The sequence below is a fragment of the Balaenoptera acutorostrata genome, chromosome 10, assembly GCF_949987535.1.
Source record: "Balaenoptera acutorostrata chromosome 10, mBalAcu1.1, whole genome shotgun sequence".
NCBI classification, from domain to species: domain Eukaryota; kingdom Metazoa; phylum Chordata; class Mammalia; order Artiodactyla; family Balaenopteridae; genus Balaenoptera; species Balaenoptera acutorostrata.
This window is the reverse complement of record NC_080073.1, coordinates 12690508-12714744: the sequence shown is the minus strand read 5'-3', so window position 1 is coordinate 12714744 and position 24237 is coordinate 12690508. Positions and strand designations below refer to the sequence as shown.

General features: G+C 41.9%; 1 long non-coding RNA gene across 2 annotated transcripts in view; it reads right to left on the bottom strand.

Annotated features, from left to right (window-relative positions):
• Positions 1-6566: 6566 nt before the first annotated feature.
• LOC103008605 (uncharacterized) overlaps positions 6567-24237 on the bottom strand; it is a 448254-nt gene continuing 430583 nt past the window's right edge. For both annotated transcript variants that reach the window (XR_009009521.1, XR_009009522.1), the window contains one exon: positions 6567-6684. This is a non-coding gene — a long non-coding RNA (uncharacterized LOC103008605). The remainder of the gene's footprint in view (positions 6685-24237) is intronic.

The window sequence follows — 24237 nt, the reverse complement described above, 5'->3', positions numbered from 1 at the left end:
GTAGGTTTTTCAGATTTATTCATCTGTTGTTTTGCCCTTCCCACCCTTTTTGCTAGACAAAATTCTACTCTTCCTTCAAACATCTACTCAAAAGTTAGCTCCTCCAGGAAGCCTTCCTTGCCCATCTTCTTACCTCTCCCACCTGCCACATGACGCATAATTTTCTTTACTTTGACCATAGTAATGCCACTCTGTATGTAATGTCTAATTCACTTATCACTCTCTACCAGTAGAAAGCAAAGCCCTCAATAATGAAGGCTTAAGCAAACTGACAGAAACAGAGAGTAGAGTGGTTTTCCAGAAGGCTGGGGAGTGGAAGAAATGAAGAGATGGTGGTCAAAGGTTACAAACTTCCAGGTGTAAGATGAATAAGTTTTGAGAATCGGATGTACAGCATGTTGATTATAGTTAATAATAATGTATTATACACTTGAAATTACCAAGAGGGTAGATCTTATATGTTCTCAACAAAAAAAGAAATGGCAATTATGTGACATGATGGAGGTGTTGGCTAATACTCTGGTGGTAATCGTTTTGCAATATGTATCAAATCAATACTTTGTATACCTTCAACTTACAATCGATAAAGCTAGAAAAAAACACGTGAACAGAAAACTTGACATTAATAGGTGCATAGTGGCAATGGAGAAAAAATTAAATTTCTAATAAGAAAAAATAATATTTTTATGTTATAATACAAAAGCTTAAGTATCATTTGCTTCTGTATGTTCAGGGCCTAAAATAGCACCTGGAATATAGGAGACAGTGTTAAACATACTTTTGGATGAATAAGTGGATAAAACTGATAATAAAATAATATCTTTCTTTAGAATAAGTTACAAAAAAGAGAAATTCATTACTATATTCCAGCTAGTAGAAAAATCATTATTTAAAAGAAAAATAAGAAAGTCAAGAGTTCTTTACATGAAGGAGGTTTCATGACTGAAGGCACATATTAAGTAAGGTTTCAGAATTTCAAATAGCTGTCGTGAAATAAAAAATCTGAGCTAGTGAGGATGGCAAGTCTTTGAAGTGACACTCTCAGGATGGAATCCTGTCTGAAGTTCTTCCAGTCTCAGGGCACACCTAACCCCTCAGCATATTTAGCCAACTCGAGACTTGGGTGCCTTACTGTGTCCAGTGTCTATCCCAACAACTTTGGGAATCCATGGACTTCCTGTTATTGCCTCCTCACTTGGGATATTCATCAGGAACTTCTGGGCTCCTGAGGCCCTTGAGACCAAAGAAGAGGGGCCAGGTCTCCGGGAAACCAGCTGGAGGCACCGAAAGACTGGTGGTGAGTTGCAGCTCTTCTGAAGGCCTGGCTGGGAAGCCACAAGCAATCCCGGCCAGCCACCACAGTGCCCTCAATAGCCTGACAGTAGGGCTCATTGGCAGGTCATGCATGTAACTGTCACCTCAAACAAAAAGGAACCAGAGACCTAAGGGAAATAGTAAGATGGAATTCGTAGGTCAGCCCAGGAATTGGCAGAGCAAACCGGAGTCTGAATTAGTTTATCCTTTGCAGAGATCAAGTCCTCAGAGGGTTCCATGAAAGATGGGTTCCCTGGGAGACTTTGAAAACATGGATCCTGGGGAAATTAGGAATCATGCCTTTCCATGTTGAAAATATGTTTGGATGGTAATAAATATCTTCAGGAAACATGAAAAAAAAATTTGACTTGAATGTTTATTTCTCATAATCATAAGTCCTGCTACATTTTTCACATTAGGATGTAAAACATGCATTGTTTCCGTTAATAAAAAGGTCCTGGGCTTCCCTGGTGGCGCAGTGGTTGAGAGTCTGCCTGCTAATGCAGGGGACACGGGTTCGAGCCCTGGTCTGGGAAGATCCCACATGCCACGGAGCAGCTGGGCCCGTGAGCCACAATTGCTGAGCCTGCGCGTCTGGAGCCTATGCCCCGCGACGGGAGGGGCCGCGATAGTGAAAGGCCCGCGCACCGCGATGAAGAGCGGTCCCCGCACCGCGATGAAGAGTGGCCCCCGCTTGCCGCAACTGGAGAAAGCCCTCGCACGAACCGAAGACCCAACACAGCCAAAAATAAATAAATAAATAAATAAGAAAATCCTTTAAAAAAAAAAAAAAAAAAAGAATTCTTTAAAAAAAAAAAAAAAAAAAAAAAGGTCCTGTCAGCAAATGTGTAGGATGTTGTTGTGGACTGAATTGTTTCTCTTAAAAAGATACATATAGTCCAAACCCCCAGTACCTGTGAAGGTAAACTTATTTGGAAATAGGGTCTTTACAGATGTAATCAAATTAAGATGGGGTCACACTTGATAGGGTGGGCTCTAATGCAATATGACTGGCATCCTTACAAAAAGAGAGGAGACACAGAGACACAGAAAGAATGCCATGATAAGATGGAGGCAGATTGGAGCAATGCATTTACAAGTCCAAGAACTTCAAGTGTTACTTACAACAACAGTAAGTAAGATAAAGGCATGGAACAGTCTCCCCTGGAGCCTGTAGAGAGAGTACAGCCCTGCTGACACAATCTTCGGGCCTCCAGAACTGTATGAGAATAAATTTTTATTGTTTAACACCACCAAGTTTGAGGTACTTTGTTACAGCAGCCTAAGAAACTGATACAGATGTTTATTGTTCCATGTAATTCATGTAAACCAGTGGCTCTCAGATTTTTGATCCCAGGTTATACTTCTATAGCATCTGATTGAGTAGATCTGGGGCAAAGTCCAGAAATGTGTGTGATTAATAAATTCCTCTGGTAATTCCAATAATTGTGGATTACAGAGAAAATTTTACAAAACATTGATTTAAAGTTCTAAGATGTTTTATTTTTTTCCCTGACTTTTATCAAAAGCCAGGCTTTTTCTCCTGTGCTTTTTCACAAGTCTTCTGGAGAACAAAAAACAAACACATGTATTTGGTTCTATACTAACTCAAAAAGGTCAACAACGATTTTAATAATAAAGCAATGTTAGCTGAACCGACATACCATGTCCCAAATTGTAGACCAGAGGGAAAAGAGTTAGCCAAATGACCCTCCCATTGAAGAGGGGGAATAATGGAAATTCTGACAGACCCTTATCTTGCACCAAAGGGAGCACGTGTTGCAACAATGCAAATAACTTGTGTTGCCAAAAGCCTTCCCCTCTCGTCCTGGTGGCTCATTTCACATGTTTTAGTGTGTCCTCTCACTCACAGAACACATGCAGCATAGCCAGCACGAGAATGGAGGGCTATTGGGGGCTCATCAGGAATCATGTTGCTGCGACAAAGCCCTGACTTAGAAGCTCAGAGCATGGTCGGCACCAAGTTCACTGCCTGAAACTACTCCAACTGACCAGACTCTGAAGAATTGAGAAGCATATTTAGGTGGAACTGGTTAAAGTTCAGGGTTAACAGCATCAGGACGTGGATCTCAGTACTGAGCGGATCAGTTAATGCTGCCACTCAAATCAACAGGCAAACCAGTCTTGATGGGTTAATCATGGGTTTTAGATCCTGTGACTTGTCTTAGGCATGTCTACTTGGTGTGTGATTAGGCCCAAATCATCTAACTTCTCTAAACCTCAGCAGCCCCAACTAGAAAACAAGGATAATTCCTACCTCCCAAGGGCTATTTGGAGATTGAATAAAGCAGTGTATGAAAAATTATCCATCAAATACTAGTTCATATGGGTAAGCAGTCACACAAATTTTCTTTGGCCATGGAATACAACGTCAGCCCTAGGTGCCTGCTTCATAGTGTGAGCTCAAAAACACCTGCTCAACCCACCACCATCACTGGCTGTTCCCGAAAGAGCTTGTGCTGTGGACAGCAGATGTATCAGGTATCATGGTGGGTACCTTGGACAGTAGAAACCCTCTACTGTCATCCATTGTGAAGAGACAGGTAGTGGGTCAATTCATAAAAAATATTGGTTAAACTGGGAAATCCTTAAAAATGATGCATACATACCTTAAATTTATATTGTAACTTAAAATGTATGAAATAGATTCACTCCTAAGCTTTGGATGTAGGACAAGTTTTGTTGTGGTGGTTGACTTTAAAACAGTACAGTGATCAGAGGTCACACCATCTCTCTTGCATAAACAACTCAAACATCATCTGCTAGGATTTCCAGGTTTGCTTTCTATAAAGCAGACTGAGAGGGCTTCCCTGGTGGCGCAGTTGTTGAGAGTCTGCCTGCCAATGCAGGGGACACGGGTTCGAGCCCTGGTCTGGGAAGATCCCACATGCCGCGGAGCAACTGGGCCTGTGCGCCACAACTACTGAACCTGCGCGTCTGGAGCCTGTGCTTCGCTACAAGAGAGGCTGCGATAGTGAGAGGCCCGTGCATCGTGATGAAGGGTGGCCCCCGCTCGCCGCAGCTGGAGAAAGCCCTCGCACAGAAGTGGAGACCCAACACAGCCAAAAATAAATAAATTAATTGATTAATTAAAAAAAAAAAACAAGCAGAATGAGAAAGTAAAGACCTTTGTGAAACCATCTGAGCACAGACTCTTCTGGTTTTTATGATTCCCTCCAACCCCCAAGTTTTTAGAGTTGTCTCATCCACATCTAATTCAACAGCACTTTTAGCAACTCAACCTCACTGCTTCCAAAACATTCACTGAGTGGACAACTCTCTTTCTGCACTTATTTTAAATCAGTTGTGAAACATTTAATTGAAATATGTAATTACATAACAAACAGAACTGGCATAAATAGATATGGGCAGCAACGCAGCTGACTCTTGGCAAGTATGCAACGGCACTGATGTGAACAGAAGAACCAGGATGAAACAGAGCAGCCCACTAGGTGGGAGCAAGCCACATTCTTCAGGCCTCAGGCAATATGTTTTATAAGGGATAGAAAGCTCTGGTTGATGTCATGGGTAGAAGGAGATGGGTTAAGAGTTTCTCATGCATCCATTTGTCTAATAGAGAAGCACTAGGCTCTCAGCAAAGAGAGACCCTGGGGCCAGCAGAATCGGTATGGACCAAAAGGCGGTGTGTTGTAGGGCTGCAGTTCTGGGATCTGCTATCAGAGGTTAGGCAGAGAGCTCTGCAGCTCTTTGTAAGTTCTACTATAAGAAACAGTTTATTTCAACAGCTCCTTGAATATTGAGATGTTCAGCCCCCCAATGAAGCTTGTGTCCATCCTGACCCAGGGAGAAAGAAAGCCCTGAATCATCCTGAGTATCAGACTGTGAGCACTGGCAGACGGCGAAGCCTCCCTCCCGCCTGATTGCAGCCCCAGCAAGAGTCCCCAAGAGGAAACCCCCTTGCATTAGGCCACAGGGCTCACTCTCAACGCAGAGCCAGACTAGCTCTCTCAGGACAGCTTCTTCAACAAACAAACATCACCACATCAATCATGAGAGCAGCGGCAACTAACAGCTATACAGCTCTTTCTTATGATCAGTTACAACACTAAGGGCTGTAGATACATTTTCATACAGTAACCCTATACAGTGTCCTCTTATATTTGCCCCCCTCACAAACAAAAGCACTGAGGATCAGGAGATTAAAAACTTATGAACATACAGCTGGTAAATAGAAGAACTTGGATTTAAACCCAAATCTGACTTAACAATGGGACAAAGGTCTTTAATCACATGACAGAACAAGGAAGAGAGAAGGGGAGTGTTCATGGGTGTGGTGATCTACAGGAGCAAGTTGTGACTTTAAGAACAACAGTTGTAATTATTTACATGGCATCCTTGAAGGCAGGGAGAAGCTTAAACTTCCAAATCAGCAATACGGATGATGCAAAAAGTCTTTAGAGCATCTTGGGCAAGACAGTGGTCAACATCACTCTCCTGGTGAGGAAATCTGGACTAATCTGTTTGGGATGATGGTGATGACATAGTGGGGGATAAAGATATAAGAAGAGAAGGAAGTGTGTGTATGGGGGTGGGGGGATGTTCAATATCAGGCAGAAGAGTAGCCCTTCCAATTTATTAATATTTTCATTGTTCCCTCTGAGAAAATCCCATTACAAAATATTGCCCTAAAACATCCCTTTTGCGGCAGGCCAAACCTCGGTCACTAAGTACCTAATAGCATATGGTACATCTCTCTCACTATGGTCAACAGAAGGGATCCTTATCCCTGGAAACACATCAACCTAAGTTAAATGCTTTGGAAAATACTTGGTCCTTTTTAAAGAAAATTCATACATATATCATGTCACTTTCTTCCTCTAACATCCCAGTGCGATTGGGAGACAAGGTATTAAATTTGAATCTCAACTTTAGCAAAGACAATATTCACTCAAATTCACACAGCTTCTTATAGATGTTAGAATCAATTGTTTTCCAGAAGTACTCATTTGGTTAGAAATAAGAGAGCACAGCAGAAGAAAAAAAAGAAAAAAACTGATCCCAAATTAATATTTCCTACTGATAATTCTCAAACCAAAAATAAGCTTGAATAGTCAAGAGACGACCAAGTTAATATTTTGAGATGCTTGGTTGAAAGGCACATTATAGAAATTCCAAGTCTAATTTTCCTCATTCATTAAATATGTATCTATTAAACACCTACTACATACCTTCCGAAGTGCTGTGCATTAGGCATACAGTGGTAGATACGAGTGCAAGATCCCTGCCCACGATTTCTTAGCTGTCTGCTCTGCCTTGTCAGGCTTGTACTAAGAGGCCAAATTCTCTAAGGCAGGTCCACAACTGGCCTACAAGGCATCCATTAACCTCCTGAAAGTAAAGATAGAGTTTTGATTATTTGTGTATTTACTTTTCTAAGGAATGGGTTCACAGCTTTTATTCATTTCCCAAATTCTTAACTTCATAAGTTAACAACCAATAGTAAAAGAACCATGATTGAAACCAAAGAATAAACAAGCAGTTATTATAAGTGAAGGACCACACTTCTCCTCTCCCTGTCTTTTCATCCCACCCCAATCTCTGGTCACGTCTTATCTAACAAATCCCACAGGCACTAGTGTGTAACTGTATGATATTTGCCTTGTAAATCTCTAAAGTACTATATATAAATAATAGTTAATGTTATGGTCATTATTGCTAAATTTGTAAGTTTCTTCTTCCAACATTTCCAAAGAAAGTCAAATATTTAATGACCAGCCACTGTGTTTCAAAAACATTGCCTCACAACACAGGTCACTTCTGAAGTAAGGGAAGAGAGACTTGGCATTCAAGCTACTGCACTGGCCTGTTAAGCTTGATCTGTTCTTCATTTTCTCTTTCTTCCTTTCCATCATGCCTTCCTGGCTATGTTTCCTTTTGAAGGATACAAAGACAGTGAAAAACTTAGGTTTCTAAGGGATTTTTAAATGGTTATTAATTCTGGATATTTTTAAATGATATTAGGGTATCCTGAGGCTAAATGGGACCAAGTGGTTTTTATGAATACAATAAATAAATAAAAATGCATTCCCACAGGGCTAGGAATAAACACCTATGTTCCAAAACCCTTCTAGGAACTAAGGGAAATTAATGTTTTTCATCATAAGAAGCCTGGGCACAGTGTACAGACTGCATCCTGAACTGTACAATGGTTGGCTAGACTTACCCTCCTCCTTCATTTGATATACACTACAGTCAAAAATCCTCTGAAGAATTTAAGCAAGCGCTGTCAGATGATTGCAGGCTTTGAAGACAGACACCTAAAAACAACCACACGCACACACACACACGCGTGCGCGTGCGCGCACACACACACACACACACACACACACTCTGCTTTCTACAGCTTACATTTCCAGACTGCTTCACTTATAAAGATGACTTATTTTTCAGAATAATCACACATACTTTGACTAGTTTTGTTTTTTAAAGACAGTTCAGCTATATTCATTGCAAAAGCATTTGGAAACGGTCTATTTGTTTCCTCTATCCCAGCTCAGGCACTATCAGTTCATCTTGTGATTATGATAGAAATAAACACCCCACAGGAATCCTCTGCTTTCAGAGTCAGGTAGGTGTGTAATATCTCTAGGTTTTTCAGGATTTAAAGCAAAGTAAATCTAGAGAAAGTGCTGCTGTAAAATTCAAAGGAAACATGGTTATTCGGCTTTGCAGAACACGAGCAGTTCCCTTCCTCTGACAGCTCTTGTAATAGTGGCTGGAATAGAGGTAAGATCCCAAAAACATGAAAATCACACTCTATATAATCCGCTTACAGGGGAAGCAAATTAAAAGCTATTTTTGCGAGTTTCTGAGCCCAGCACACGGTCTCCTCCACAAATGGAATTTGACACTCAATCCATCCCCACCACCGGCCTGAAGAATGTAAAGCTGTCAAGAAGCTTAAAATTAGCTAACAAGTCCACATGAGCAATGGGCTATCCAGCCCAAATTTAAGATGTATTTGCTTAAGCTTTCTAAACAGAATCTATTTCCTACTTTTTGTTTGTAGTTTTCCTGCAAATCACTTAAGCATTCTAGGTTACTGCATTATCTCAAGAACAGCATAAGTTTCAGCCTCTCTCTCTCAGTCATAAGATATTACAATGTCAAGTCTAAGCCATAAACATAAGCCTGTCTGAAAGCAGCTCTGTTGAGATGCTATTTTTGTTGTTGTCGCTGTTACATCCACTCTTGAAGGAGGCAGAGATGATGCTCTAGCCTCCCTCACGATGACCGTCTGCTAGCTCACTGTGCTGGTCATATTGCTACAAACCACACTAACCACTTACAAATACAAAAGGGAGTTGGATTCTTTAAGCCAAGTGGAAATTTAACTGGAGATATTAAAGATTTATTTTATCTTATTGCATTAGGTACTTACTAAAGGGTAAATGTTTCTAAGGGTATAGCCTAATGGTTGAAAGTGCAAGTTTTGCCATTAAATAGAATGCATTTAAACTCACCTCTGTCACTAGTTAGCTGTGTGGCCTTGGGGAGGTTAGTAAACCTTACTGTGCACTGTCTTCTATTTTATATGAGGATAACAATGGTATCTCTCTCATACAGTCACTGTGAGGAATAAAGTATATGATTCTATAACCCCTCCTTCTTGGGCCATCTTTGGAAATTAGACATTCTCCAGCTTCATCACAAACAGCTTTAAGATCTTTCCATATCCTGCTTTTGCCCATAAAAAAATGAGATGCAGGGAAGACTTCTTCACATACACCCAGAAAAGCTACCAATGCAAGCATTTCCCTAAACAGAAACAATCCCCTCCTTAAGAGGAATTCTACTTTCAGCTTTACAGTGAAATAATATAGGTAAAAGCATCAAGCACAGTGTGTAGACTATGTTAAGTTCTTAGCAAACGTGAACTGAATCTGAAGCTGCCATAGCTTGTCCACTTTTGTTTCCTCAAATTCTTGGTGCAAAATCTTCTGGCTACCGTTCAGAATCAACTGTCTGGCTGTGTACCCCTCAATACCATTCCATGGGGAGATGCTCTTTATCCTGCCTCAGAACTTTCACTGGTCCTATCTTTGCCATATATTGGATTTTCTGTTTCCTGAAGCCTCTACCGGCAGGAATCATAGAAGCAGAGAGAAGGAGGAGCAGAGGTTAGGTGTAGGAAACAAGGAATCTGCTCTGCTGATGGGCAGCGTGACAGCAGAGAGGTGCTGGATTCCTCCAGTGTTCAAACCACATCCAGACCTCTGAGAGGATCCAGTGCATGGCCAATATTCTTGTCTCCTCTCTCCATCCATGAATCAATATGATACACCTCTGGATCCTTAAGGTAGCCTGAGTGTCTCTACTACCAAAAGAACCTACCTCACATGCTTCCCATCACACTGGGCATTTTGTCCTCTTTACTCACACAACTGACTTTCAGGAAGCAACAGTGGGCTGTATCTGCACTTCTTCCTCACAAGGTAGCTGGAAATCGTGCAGTCATCTTCAATTATGAGCCCACACCTGGCTCCAATCAGAGCCCCAGCAGACGATGTCAGGTGGCATACAACCCTCCTTGAAACCCACTACTTCCCTATCATGTCTCCATATGAAAACAAGAACTAAGTGGGAAAGAGTCATACAATCCTTGGTGGAACCCGCGCTTCTGGAAATGTGTTCCCTCTAGTCCCAAGGAACAGTTCCCAGGGAGAATCACCTAAGCTGCCTCGGTCTACAGAGATCCCTGCGCCTTGACGGCATGGCTCGCCTGCCCTGTCCTCGGTGAATTCCTGGGCAGCTGGAAGGGTGGGCTTGACTTCAACTCACCAGTTCTTTGACTTCTTCAGTCATTGACCACAGCTTTCTGACCCTTGAACCACTTGCTATGTGTTATTCTTAGCACATGCCTGCAAACCCCGCAACCCAGCTGCTTGCTGTGATTCAGAGTTCTCCGCTGTGTCCAAGCCTATGCTGCCTCTCGTGGTTCCTCCACCTCTCTCATCTCAACTGGAGAAGAGGACGATGTTCTACTTCACTCCTGCTCTGGATACTCATCAGCTGCAGAGAACGGTTCACGTCCTCTTACGCAGGCCTGGCACCTATAATCAGTAGAATCTGAAATGTTCACACCACGGCACTAGGAATCAGAAAAATCCAGGTTTTAGTCCTGGATCCATTCTTATAGGATCTCGGCAATAGTCTCTTGATATGAAGTCACTTCCTAAACTCCACTGATGTATTAGTTCGCTAGGGCTCCTCACAAAGTGCCACAACTTGGGTGGCTTAAAAATGCAAATGTCTTGTCTTACGGTTCTAGAGGCTAGAAGTTCAAGATTAAGGCATCAGCAGGATTGGTTTCTTCTGAGGGTCATAAGGGAAAGATCTGTTCCAGTTGTCTCTCTAGTTTCTGATGGCCTCAGGTGTTCCTTAGCTTGTAGATGACCATCTTCTCCCTGTGTCTCTTCCCTCTATGTGTGTTTGTGTTAAAATTTTCCCTTTTTATAAAGACACCAGTCATATTGGATTAGGGACCCATCCTACTCCAATATGACCTCATCTTAATTAATTACATCTGCAGTGACTATTTCTAAATAAGGTCACCTTCTGAGGTACTGTGGCTTAGGGCTTCAGTATGTGAATTGGGTGAGGCTGGGGAAGGGGCAGGGGAGACATAATTCAACCCATACCAACTGGTAATCCCTGTTTTACCTACTTGTAAAGTTGATGTGAGAGAGAGTGAATATAAAAGCATTTTGCGAACTGCAAAGTACTACACAAACACAAGGAATTATTAGGACTTAAAATACTTGATGGAGTTTGTTTTTTGAGACTTACAGCACACGGCCATCCTACTGATTATTCTGTATAATAATAACAGTCAAGAAGTGGCCATGCTACACCCATAAAAGTGAATTTATTTTTCTGCAAGTGGTGTTTCCTTCTCATTTATTGATTTGCATAAAATGCCACTTAATGGCTTAAATATTTATAATATGTGGACTCAGTAAGAGCTTAATTTCCACAAAATAAAAAGGTGCATTATCTCTTATTGCAGACAGAGTCCTTTTTTTCCAAGACATTTACATTTCCCTCTCCCCTAGACAGAACTTATGTAAATGGATTAGTAGCACAGAAACAAAATATACTCTTCGCAGGGGAAAACTTGACTGGGAAAAGGGCTTGTACTCTGAAACTGTTTGAATCTTTTAACCCACAAGAGTTTCTCCAACGCCTAAGTAAATAGAGGGACACTTGAAAAATCGAACTAACTGACATGACAGAGATTTATTATATCCCCTAAGGAGGAAAGGACAGGAAGCTTTCTGATTGTATCCAGGTGCTTATCCAAGATGTTACTGCTGGGCCCATCTACTGCCCATGGAAGGAACAACAATAATCAACAAATGTTCTCATAGAGTAGCTACAGAAATCTTTTTACACCTTTGAAAACTGGTTTTTAATTGCACGGCGGATTAGTTCCCTGTGGCTGCTGTAACAAGTTACCACTAGCTTAAATAACAGAAATTAATTCTCTCACAATTCTGAAGGTTACAAGTCCAAAATCTAACAGGACAACGGTCTCTCTGGGGGCTTTAGACAAGGATCAATTCCTTGCCTCTTCCAGCTCTTGGTGTGTGCCCCAGCTTTCCGGGTTTTGTGATAACATCACTCCAACCTCTGCCTCTGTCTTTACATTGCCTTATCCTCTATGTGACTGTTTCTTCTCCTCTTCTGTCTAAAATCTCCCTCTCCTCCCTCTTGTAAGGACACTTGTGACAGCATTCAGGGCCAACAGGAGGAATCTATTGTAATGTCCTCATCTCAGAATCCTTAACTTAATCACACCTGCAAAGACACTTTTTTCCAAATAAGATAACATTCACCAGTTCCAGGGACTTGATGTGGATATATTCTGGTTGGGGAGGGCCCACTTTTCATGTATCACACATGAGTAGAGAAAAGAAGCTTTCAACACAATTTTTTAGATCATTAATTTTCAAGCTTTTTCCAGGAAGCCTTGTGGCCCTGAGATGGAATAGCTGGCAGGGCAGAGGGAGGTGAGCTGTGACCAAATCCTGAGCCCCTCTTTCCTCCATCAGATTGAACAGCTCTACTCTTCTCTTGGAAAACTGTGCCTGGTGAGAAATGTCATTTCAAGAAAGGATTCAGTGGCTTAAAAACAAGATTGAAAACTATTATTCGAGATTGGTGATTCTGAAAATGCTTTTCTGGCTACACAAAGTTCACGTGGAAAAGAATTTTCATAAACAGAACATATATTCCATTGTGGGAGATTCTGAGTCATAGGTCTGAGGAGGAACCTTGGAATCTGTATTTTAAGAAGTACCACAGTGACTTGATTTCATCACCAGCAGTAGGGGTCATACAGCTCCAGGTAAATCAAAGTCCTCATGGACCTATTCTTGATCTATTATTTGAAATTACTGGCAAGAGTGAGAGGGGTCTCTAGTACCCTGTAAGAATAAGAGAGGGCTGGGGAGGCCATTTCTGTGACGTAAACATTTCAGGGCACTATTTCTTAAAGGATTATTGGCACTTGTTGAAAAACTTTACAGTTCCCCAAAAGGAAAGATACTGTATGATTCCACTTTTATTCAGTACCTAAAATAGTCCAAATTCATAAAGAGAGAAAGTAGAAAGGTGGTTGCCAAGAGCTAGGGAAAGGGAAGAATGGAGAGCTATTGTTGCATAGGTACACAGTTTCAGTTTTGCAAGATGAAAAGAGCTCTGTGGATGGGTGGTGGTGATGCACAACAATGTGACTGTACTTAAGGCCACCGAACTGTACATTTATAAATGGTTAAGATGGTCAATTTTATGTTATGTGTATGGTATCACAATTTTTAAAAATTTCTTATGAAGCAAGGTCATAGACAATGTTGGTGGTGCACCTAGATCCCATTTGATCCCTGTTTAATGTATTTGTGCACGCTTTTCCTGTATAATTTTGATTCTAAAAAGCAGCACCCACAGCTTATCCTTGGAGAACTTCCCTCAGGCTATTTGCGCCACGCTTTCCTCACAAATGCCCAGAGAGTGAGTGGGCAGCCCTCATCCAAATCACAGGTACTCCCTGGTGAGGACAGCTCTAAGGCACAGTTTATGCCCCAGAGTTCCCAACGTGGTCAGGCTGAACGTAGCCTCTGAAAGATGCTGCGTGAGATCTCACTTTTGCCTGGCTTCCTCCCATACCCTGGGTCCTTGTCACAAAAAATCACTTATGCACATGGACACACACACACGTGCACGTACACATACACACAAAACGTTACTTTTCACAATTTGACTGAGTCTAAGAGAACAAATCCATGCACCAAGACCAACCACATGATTCTTCCACCAAGAAGTGTAAAGAATTATGCCGTCTTCTAGAATTTGTTGAGATTTTTTAAATGTTCATAAACACCATCAGGAAGTATGTGAAGAAGGCCATAAGAGTGATAAAAAATGTTAAGGCACTTCAGGGCAGGAGGAAAGTAATTCAGGCTGGAATAACCAAGAATGGCTGCATGGAGGAAGAGGTTGGGCCTGAGAAGATAAGAAGGATTTGGTTAAGTGAAGATTGGGGGATGGCAGCTCAGAGAGTAGAAAATCATGCCAGAAGTGAAGACAGGAAAATTTTTTTTAAAAAGTGTGTTCTGGGAAGGACCATTAGAGAAAGCATGTTAGATGCTGTGCTTCCCTAAGCTACTTGGCCCATAGGCATTGCAGAAGAGGGAGTTCGAGACCAGAAAGTAGTAGGTTACTGCAAGATTTAGACTAAAGTTGCTGACCTGGAAGAGAAAGAGAAGCCAGGGGCCAGAATCGGCAGGCCACAGAGGCTAGATGCACAGGTATATGAAGAGATCAAATTCATAATAGACTTGGAACAAAATGAGGTTCTGAGTATAAAACGGTAATTTTTAGAAAAGAGAAAAATCATGCTTCTCCTACAAATATAAAACTAAAGTGGGTCAAAAAATTTATTTATGATAAATTAATATAAAATTTATAATAAATAATGAGGGAACAAGTAAGATGTAAAAAAATGAGTTCAAAGGAGAATTCAAAGAACAGACATATATATAGGCAATCAGTAATGCAGAAATAAAATTGCTAGCAGATGCATCTATGCAACTCCACCAGAAAAAAAAAATGCATTTGCACTTCAAGAACAAGAATCATTTGCATTACTATTAGTTGTCTACAATTTACAGATCTATAAAATAGTTTGGTCAAAGACAGTAAAAGACAAAGACCCTATAAAATCAAATAATCCAAAAGGCTAAGGTAGTTAATGCCTCATATTCAACTGAAAGGACACCCAGAAATCCTGTGGCCATTTCAAAGCCTTTCAACTTTTCCTGACAGTGATCAAATAAGCTTGAGTTGCCCTGAGTTAAAGTTATCAGGTATCTTTTCTCAGAGCCTTTAATGCGTAACATACATTTAGAATCAACAAGAAGAGAACATAGTAAGAACAATTTCCCAAACGTATTCGCTCATGAGACCCTTATTCATGGAATTCTTTTTAAGATATTATAAAATATCAGTATAGAGCTGCTTAGGGAACCTGCACATGAGCACCTTAAGCTCCTGGAGCTAAAGGAAGGAAAGGGCGGAGGACATCATTCCCCTAGCCTGAGGATCTTGCTGGTTTTCAGAGTTATTCCTCATTCCTGTGTGAGCAAATAGCTCCAACAGCTTTCTTGTAACTTGTCCTTAACTTTTCTTACATTCCCACCTTCCTAGCCCACCACATGGTACACAGCACACGTTCAAAGTAGCACATGAAGGGCTGAAAGGATTAGATTGGAGACGCTGGGGAGAAACTATTCTTGTCCCTTCCTCCACTCCACCCCACTTTTATATTATCTGTTATTTGTGTCTAGCGTACCTTGGGCTTGATTACAGACCAAGACATTTCTCCAAAGAAAGGAATTATGGCTAGGATACACCTGCCACACTTATGTCTGTCAACTTAGCTGTCTATTTAGAGCCCACAAGAGCACTCACTGAAGAATGAACAACTGTTCTCATCAGCAGTGAGCTGTTTGGAGACAAGGATATCTTCTTCCACCCTGGCTGAAAAAATAAAGCAAAGGCACCAAGCCACTGGAAGTACCTTTTTTCTGGGGCAAATAGAACTCCTGGTCATTCTGTGGACCAGTGGACAAAGCTTGGCATTTGAAACCAGAAGACATGAATTCAAGTCCTAACCTCTTCATTCATTAATTGTATAACTTAAGGTCAGTATTTCCCCTGTCTGAGCTTCTACTTTTTTATCTGTAAAACAAGTATAAAAATAACACTGAGTTCAGAGGGTTACTGTGAGCATTAAACTATTCATTGAGATAACATATATGAAGCACCTACTGTGTATCCGGCATATAATAACTACTCAATAAACATCCCCCAAACTTATTTCATTGACTTAAATATGATGAAACATTGTTATTTAGACAGCAGACACATGGTGTGCCACCCTTGATGGTACACAGATGGTTTTACCTAGTATGTATATTTATTTTTATACATAATGTAAGAAACAATACTTCCCCTTTAAACCCATAGTTTCACAGATATTTTGTTTAGGACAAAATTAAAGCATTTAAGTTTTAAAAATCCATTAAAAGGAAAATATCCAGTTGATAGTATTACAGATAGAGCACAGATATAGAACAATTGTAAAGGTGATGCACGAATGACAAAATTTTGGGAAACATTGAGATTGTATGTGCTGAGTGGCCCAAAGAGGTGCTAGAAGCAAAAGATGGAAGCTTCTGGAAGAACACTTCACTCTGGAAGAACTTTCTAAGATACCTGAACAAAAATGGACTGGACCAGATAGGTATTCCACTGTTGGAGACACTGCAGCAGAGATTAGCAGAACTGTTTGCAGAAATGGTGTAGCGGGGATTCAGATGTCAGATGGATGATTAGAACACATGCCCATTAAGGTCCTTTTGAACCACATGAAGCTATGCATCTATGATTAGAACACATGCCCATTAAGGTCCTTTTGAACCACATGAAGCTATGCTTCTATGATTAGAAGGACTTCTGCTGTGGAAGCCTACATATCACAAGCAAAAATACTTAATAAGAGACTCCTGGGAAAAGGTCTCAGGAGTCCTGAGAAGTTTCCTGACGAAGTTTCTATGGCCTGTCTCCATCTCTTTTTGCATGCCAATTTCCATCACATTTCACAGGCTCTGCACTTTCTATTCACTGAATGCTGCCTTTGAGAATAAAGTCCAGATCCTCTGCTGCAGTGATTTCCTTTGGGTGTGAACTATGAGAAGGCACAGGGTAATTAAAGCCCACGCTCGCAAGCCTGTCTGACTGACTGATGTGTACTCCCCTCTGATTGGGGTCTGATTTGAATAAGAATGCCAGCCGGCAGAGCCCAGAGAGAGCAGAGGTGGAAGGAAGCCTCTTTCAATTCTGACAAGGATATGTCAGACCAGGGCTGGGTTGGCATCTTCAGCCACATTCTTCCACCTTCCTCCCGTAAGACCCACGTGCACTCAACCTGAAGACTTGCTCTACCATTCCGCGGAGAGCCTCTTAAGGAAAAAATCCGACCTCCTGGCCCACCTACCTGGTTGTTCCCCATTGAACACGTTGCATAGATTGTCGGAGTATGCAGCTGCCCAAGTGGCATGCTTTCCAAGGAGCTTGGAAAGCCCCTCAAATACTCCCTTTTTGACTGAAACCCCTTTAACAGCTAACCATGTCTTTATAAAGCAACTGCCTCCAGAGAAAGGAAACACCGTGATTGAAATTCAGGCTAAGATGGAAATGACCAACTTGATCCTAGACCAGAGAATTTTACATTAGGAATATGACTGCTACTGCTGCTACTACTAATAGTATGTGCCAGGTACTATCCTAAGAAATGCTTCCTTTGCACTGACCCTTTTGCACCACTACCTGTGAGGTAGGGGCTTTCCTTATTCCCATTTTAAAAATGAGGAACTTCAGAATTGGGGAAGGTGAGGGCTTGTCCAATTTCATATACCTGGAGATCCTTAACCGACCATCTGCCTCCAAACCTATCATTTTAAACTAAATTAACAGATTATTCAGACCAGCCCCTTCCTTTTTAAAAATGAGATATTGAGGGCTTCCCTGGTGGCGCAGTGGTTGAGAGTCTGCCTGCCAATGCAGGGCACACGGGTTCGAGCCCTGGTCTGGGAGGATCCCACATGCCGCGGAGCAGCTGGGCCCGTGAGCCACAATTGCTGAGCCTGCGCGTCTGGAGCCTGTGCTCCGCAACAAGAGAGGCCGCGATAGTGAGAGGCCCGCACATCGCGATGAAGAGTGGCCCCCGCTTGCCACAACTGGAGAAAGCCCTCGCACAGAGACGAAGACCTAACACAGCCAAAAATAAATAAATAAATAAACAAAGTAAACAATGCGTTAAAAAAAAAAAAATGAGAAATTGAGACATATAAATGTAGAATTAATGTGTCCACCATCATGCAGCCAGTAAGTGGCAGAGCTGGAACCCAAGTCTAAGGATTTCAGAAAAATCCAAATTCCAGACTCTTTCTAAGAAGCAAGGGAAATGTGGTGACAGGCAGAGATGTCAAGAATTCTGGGTGCCTGAAATTTAGGAAGACAGAAAACGGTAACACTGAAAACAGTCAGCACATACTGTATCTCCTTCACAATTTTGCCTTGGTGTCAGTGCAGTGTCCTAGAGCTGCACCTTTTGAGCCTTTACTATGTTATGTGCCAACACCTTTCTAAGAGGAAGCATTGTGTTTTGATACCAACAGAGGCACAGGATAGAATTCCAGCCATGCCACATTAGCCATGTGGCCTTAGATAAAGTACTTACCCTGCTTGACTGCAGGAGAAGCAGAGGCTGGGAGAGGGGAGGCCACTTGCCCAAAGTCACATGGCCAGGCACTGGTAGAACAGAAGTTCAAATCTAGGTTTTCTATTACAACAATTGGTAAAACAGAATAGAATAAGCAACTATAGTTACAGTTGTCGTTGCTTTGTTCTTTTGTTATTGTTTGCTCGTTTTTAATCTGAGAAACAGGAGAGGAAAAATGAAACAGGGTGCTGGCCTTCTAGGTGCTGTATCCTGGCTGTGATATCCCTGCTAAGTGGAAGAGCCCTGTGGCCCGTTAGCACTGAGCCTGCTTCCCTGGCTCTCCCCAGGCACCTGGGGCCGCTCTCCCCAACAGGCCAGCTCTAAGTAAGGAGCAGCCTCTCTGACTTCCTGTGGGAAAGGGTGCCCCGGTGACCTGGAACAGACAAAAGGGTCTCTTGGACAATGGAGCAATTAGCTGCGCAGGATGAAATGCTGTCATCAGTGACCTGGTAAGTGAAGGCCAAAGAGCCCTGCCCCCATCCTGATACTACAGCAGTCATGAGGGAGGCTGGGCCCAGAGGAGGTCTTTACCACTTGGAAGCTGACAAACCCAGCAGCTGCTGTTACCCAAGATGCCAGGTCCATCAGCTCTGCTATAAGAAGAAATCCACGTGTTCCCAGGTCTTGCTGGCATTTACAGGGAGTGGATTTGCTGTAAGTAACCAGCTGGCTTGGAGAGATAACACGTCTCAGGGCCTGGGGCAGGTCTGGGTCCCTGTGACTCACTACTTCATGCCAGGTTTCCACGTGATGGACTGTAGCCATTAATTAGACACCTGGGCGATGTTTATGGCCCATGACCTCAATCCCTGTTAGGTTTCATGTTTGTTTGTTTGTTTGTTTTTAATAAATCAAACCCTTCTGAAACCATCTGCAAATGGAGAAGAAACAACTAAATGAGAGGCAGGTAACTAAATGGCAGAGATCTGTCTCTGAAATCTTACAAATCTGGGTTTAAATCCCTAGTACCTCTCAGTTTCTGTTGCCCCTGGGCCACTTCTCAACCTCTCTTAGCCTTGGTTTCCTTATATGTAAAATGAGAATAATAATATTTCTTATTTGTATTAGAATTGCTTTTGAGACTACACAATAAATGTTAACTATTAGCATACTGTAATGGGATTCCCTATTCTCTTGTCTGCATCCCTGTGAGTAAATCAGTTACGTAAGAAGAGAAACCACAACCTCTCTGCTCACCACTTGACTTAGGCTGAGTTGTCCTAAAGGTCGTCCCCTAGACAGGTATTTGAGAGCAAGTAGTCCATTTAAAGCTGATCCCGTGAAGCATGGGTAGGGAAGTAGGAAAATAAGGCAAGAATGGAGGATGGAGACAATAGTGAGGACATGTGTTATGTAGCCAGGACCTTCCATGGGCAGCTGAAGCTCCATCCTATTAGAAACCTCTGGGAAATCATGCTTCCATGCCCCATGTGGGGGTGGGAATCAGGGGTGCTTATCCACCAACCACCTTTGGAAGAAGGTAAGGGCTGAGGAGATGAGGAAGCTGGGCTGTTTATCCACTAACTCCCGGCACCACTGAGTGAGGGCTGCTCCCAGGGGCATTAACTCCCTGGCACTGCCACCTGCTCTGGGCGCCGGGTAGAAAACCCTGGGGCAGAGAGTTGTGGAGCTTGCATAAGACACCATCAGCACGTACTGCAACAGTGGATGCCAGCAGGGAAGTGGGCAGGGCACTGGCAGTGTCTGCTACACCTCTATTACCTGGCCTTTGGTACAATGCCTGACATATGGGTGGTGCCCGATACATACGGAATGAATGAATAGGAGGAAGAGACACAGACATTGCTAACTATAACACAAGACAGTAGCTGATCAGAATCATAAAAGAGGCAATTAAATTAGCAAGGGAGGTTAAAAGGAGATAAAATTTATTTTTATCCAGGAGTTATTATCGAGGTTTTAAAGAAGAGATAGCAATTGAGTGGGGGTGTTTAAGGATATGCTATGGGCTGAATTGTATCCCCCAAGAAATTCATATGGTGAAGTCCTAATGCCTAGTACCTCAGAGTGTGACTGTATTTACTGACAGGGTCTTTAAAGAGGTGATTAACTTAAAATGAGGCTGTAAGAATGGGCTCTCATCTATTATGACTGAAGTCCTTAGAAGAAGAGGAAATTAAAACACAGACAGTTACAGAAGATAAGACCACGTGAAGACACAGGGAAAAGACAGCCATCTACAAGCCAAGGAGAGAGGCCCGGAACAGATTCTTCCCTCATGGACTTCAGAAGGAACCAATCCTGCTGGCAGTTTGATCTCAGACTTCTAGCTTCCAAAACTGTGAGAAAAAATATTTCTGTTGTTTATGCCACCCAGTCTATGGTACTTTGTTACAGAAAACTTTAGAAAACTATACAGGATAGGTAGCTCTGAGCTTCTGCAAGTTTGCATCTCCAGCCTAGCAGACTGCTTACACAGTGTAGGGGCTTAAAAACTTTATTCTGTGATGAATTTGGCTGTGTGGCAAGTGGAGGAAAGGCATTCTAATAGAGACAAGTGCAAGAATAATGACATGGGGACCAGAAAGTGTGGCAGCTACTAGAAACAGCAAGTTCAGTTTGGCTGGAGCCTAAGTGCTAGTGGTGTACAGTGTGGCATAGTGTTGGAATGCTAGATTGCATTCAGAATGAATTAATACCATGATAAGGGGCGTGGACCTTATTAAATGGTGTTGTAGCAGTGATCCCCTGCAACAATCACAGCTTCCTATATCCCTGTTTTGATTCTGGGCTTGACCAGTTGGATATTAGCAAGTGTGGTGCAAGCAAAGTCTTAAGAAGCACTGGGACATTGGGGTTTGCCCTCTCTTACTGCTCTTAGGAACCCTGAGATCACATGTGAAGAGGCCAAAGCTAACCTACTGGAGGATGAGAGACAGGTGCACTTCATACAAGCTGTGCCAGATAAGACTCCTAGACCCACCAGCCTACTCACCTCCAGATATATGAATGAGCCCATCCTAGACATTCCAGCCCAACAGAGCCAACCCAGACCAGAAAAACAACCCACCGAATTGCTACAAGTAATAAATATTTATTGTTTGAGTCCACTAAGTTTTGGAATGGCTTGCAGTGAAAGCTACCTGATATAATTGGGAAGTCATTGAAGGTTTTTGGAGGTGGGAAGGGGGTATAACTGAGGCTTTAAGATTAATCTGGAAATAGTGTGCATGATTTAGAAGGCAATTGTTTTAGCTGTTCTCTAACAGGAACAAGTAAATCAATCCTTTGCTCTGCCTTCTCTGAATTTCTCTAGCGCTGAGACCAAGACGGGCCACAGACTGGAAACCTTGTTTATATTATAGATGTGTCATCTAGAGCTACTGTTCACAGCTACTGTGAGATCTGCTTTTTTGGATCTAAATTTCTCAAGGAAGGAGCAAATGTTAGAGGTGGAATTCCAAAGTAACAGAGCAATGGAACTGTTATCAAATGCCAAAACAAAAGGGAGCAAAACAAAATAACAAGGGGGAGCAAAACAAAATAATCTAAAATTCATAGCAGCTGAACTAGAGGGGAAAACAGCTGGAGTTTAGGTCAGGCTAAAGGAATGGCTGTCACAACTCTAAAAGGCACAGCCCATGTCTGAGCTGATTGTGGCTGGCTGCTTATAAGTGCTTGGCCCTGACTCCTTCACCCTTGGAGACAGCCAGCGTCACTTAGCATAACTGGAATGTGATGAAGATTTCTGGGATTATTTTGACTTCAAAGCTCTGATAAAAGCCTAGGTGAGAAAGGAGGTAAAAATCATTGCCTGATATTAGCCATGATACTCCTCTCCAACTTTTCTAAGAATTTAATTCACTGTGTCATGCAAACAAATTCTACATAAAGGCAGGGTTCCACAGCAGTGGCCTTCATTTTTGAAGACCACCATATTTCCAATCAATCAGAATAAGCCTCCCAGCAACTCTGTGCTGCAACTCTGGACTACGTTTTTCTGGAATTCACAAGTAACCCAACCAAAGTCTTGGGAACAATGTAACTTCCCAGAGGGTCAAAGCAAGCCAGAAGCAGAACCTAAATTAGAAACCATATCTCCAAATGTCCAGCCTATGACTTTATCCACAAAACCAGCTCTGCCCCCACTTAGCGATTCATAATTCCCCCAAAGATGAGGATGAGGATGATTTACGAAACTAGAGAAACTGCATGCTTTGTTTTCCACTAAATTGCAGTGTACTCTTTAGCATGGCAAACCACATGAGACTTCAGCTGAGATACAGAGCAGAGAGAGGGTGAAAAATTTGGGTCTAGCTCTGCTAAATTTGTTTCACCGTAAAAAAAAAAAATCATAATCCACCTTAATTATGATAAAGAACCCAGAAATGATTCTCTGCCTACCCCAAACCCCCTCCACGCACACATTTTTGAACTTCAAAGGAAGCTGATCCTGTGATTACTGGTAAGCAGTATCTCTGACGCATATATTGAGAGCGTGAGTCTTTGTGTCTCTAAGGAACCAATTATCTGCAGGGCTGGAAAATTAAGAAGTTGAATTGTGTTTCCGTGGATGCACGTTCAGATGCTAGACATTAGTGCAGAGTTGAGAGCTATAATAATCCTCTCCAGATAAATCCTCATCAAAACACAGGACGTTAACAATTTGTTGTCTTCACTTGCTCAGGATGTAGGACTTCAGGTTTGGGTGGGTATTATGTACAAGGCCTATAGTTAGTGATCTTTTCATGAATTTTCTCTCACAGAGTTTCACACGTGTCTCACATAGACTGTTAAGGGCACATTTCCTTTAAGTGGGGACTAACTGGTGTCTGAACTTGGCCAGCTGCTCGCGTATAGATAACTGATTTCATATTCAGTTTTGAGTGAGATTGATGGGTTTTTGAATCTATGACAAGCAAGCCCCAATTGTAGCATAGTGGATGGATAACAGTATAGTCTTAGGAGAAGGGAAACAACAACAGCCCCAAGTTTTAGTATTAATAATAACATTAAATATTATTGCTAATGTTATAACTAGTAATAGCAGATAATATTTATTAAGCTCTTAGTAGGCTCTATGTCCAAATAGCAGCTCCATCACTTGCTGTTGGTTTGACCTAGAAAAGTTACTGTATTAGTTTCCAGAGCTGCTGTAACAAAGTACCCAAACTGGGTGGCTTAAATAGAAATTTAGTGTCTGCAGTCCTAGAGGCTAGAAGTCTGAAATCAAGGTGTCTTCAGGGCCATGATCCCCCTGCTGCTCTAGGTGAGAATCCTTTCTGCCCTCTCCTAGATGTTAGTGTTTGCTGGTAATCCTTGGGATTCTGTGGTTTATAGATGCATCACTCCAGTCATGGGGGCATCTTCTTTCTGTGTTTGTTGATATCTGTGTCCAAATTTCCCCTTTTTATAAGGATGCTAGTCATATTGGATTAGGGCCCACCCTAATGACCTCATTTTAACTTGATTACCTCTGCAACAACCCTATTTCCAAATAAGGTCACATTTTGAGACACTAATAGTTAGGACCTTAACATATCTTTGGTGGAGGTGGAAAGGGACATATTTCAACCCATAACAGTTACCAAACCTCCCTCCTACCCTCACTTCCCCTTTACAGAATGAGTATACAAGGAGTACTGACCTCACAGGGCTGCTGAGAGGATGAAATAAGATAATGTACGTAAAGTGTTTAGCATAATGCCTGGCATATAGCAGGAAGGCAGGAAATGCTAGCTATTATTATCGTGAAAGTGGGGATATAGATCATTAAAGCTCAGTTTGTTTTGCTTTGCTTTACAGAGGAGAAGCCCATGCTGATAATATTTTCCTCCAACTCTTAAGGGCATAATGATTTTTCATAACGGTATGAGTTGATTTTTACATCTTGTATTTTACCAAAGAACTGTGTGTTTGAAAAAATCTACTTTTTATTTGAATATTGCCATCTATTCATACTATGATAAAATCACTTTGAATAAATACCTTACTCCCAGCAAGTAAATAAACCTGAAAGGTTAAAACCCTAATCAATTTTAAAAAGGTTAGTAAATCTTCTAGATTATCGCTAA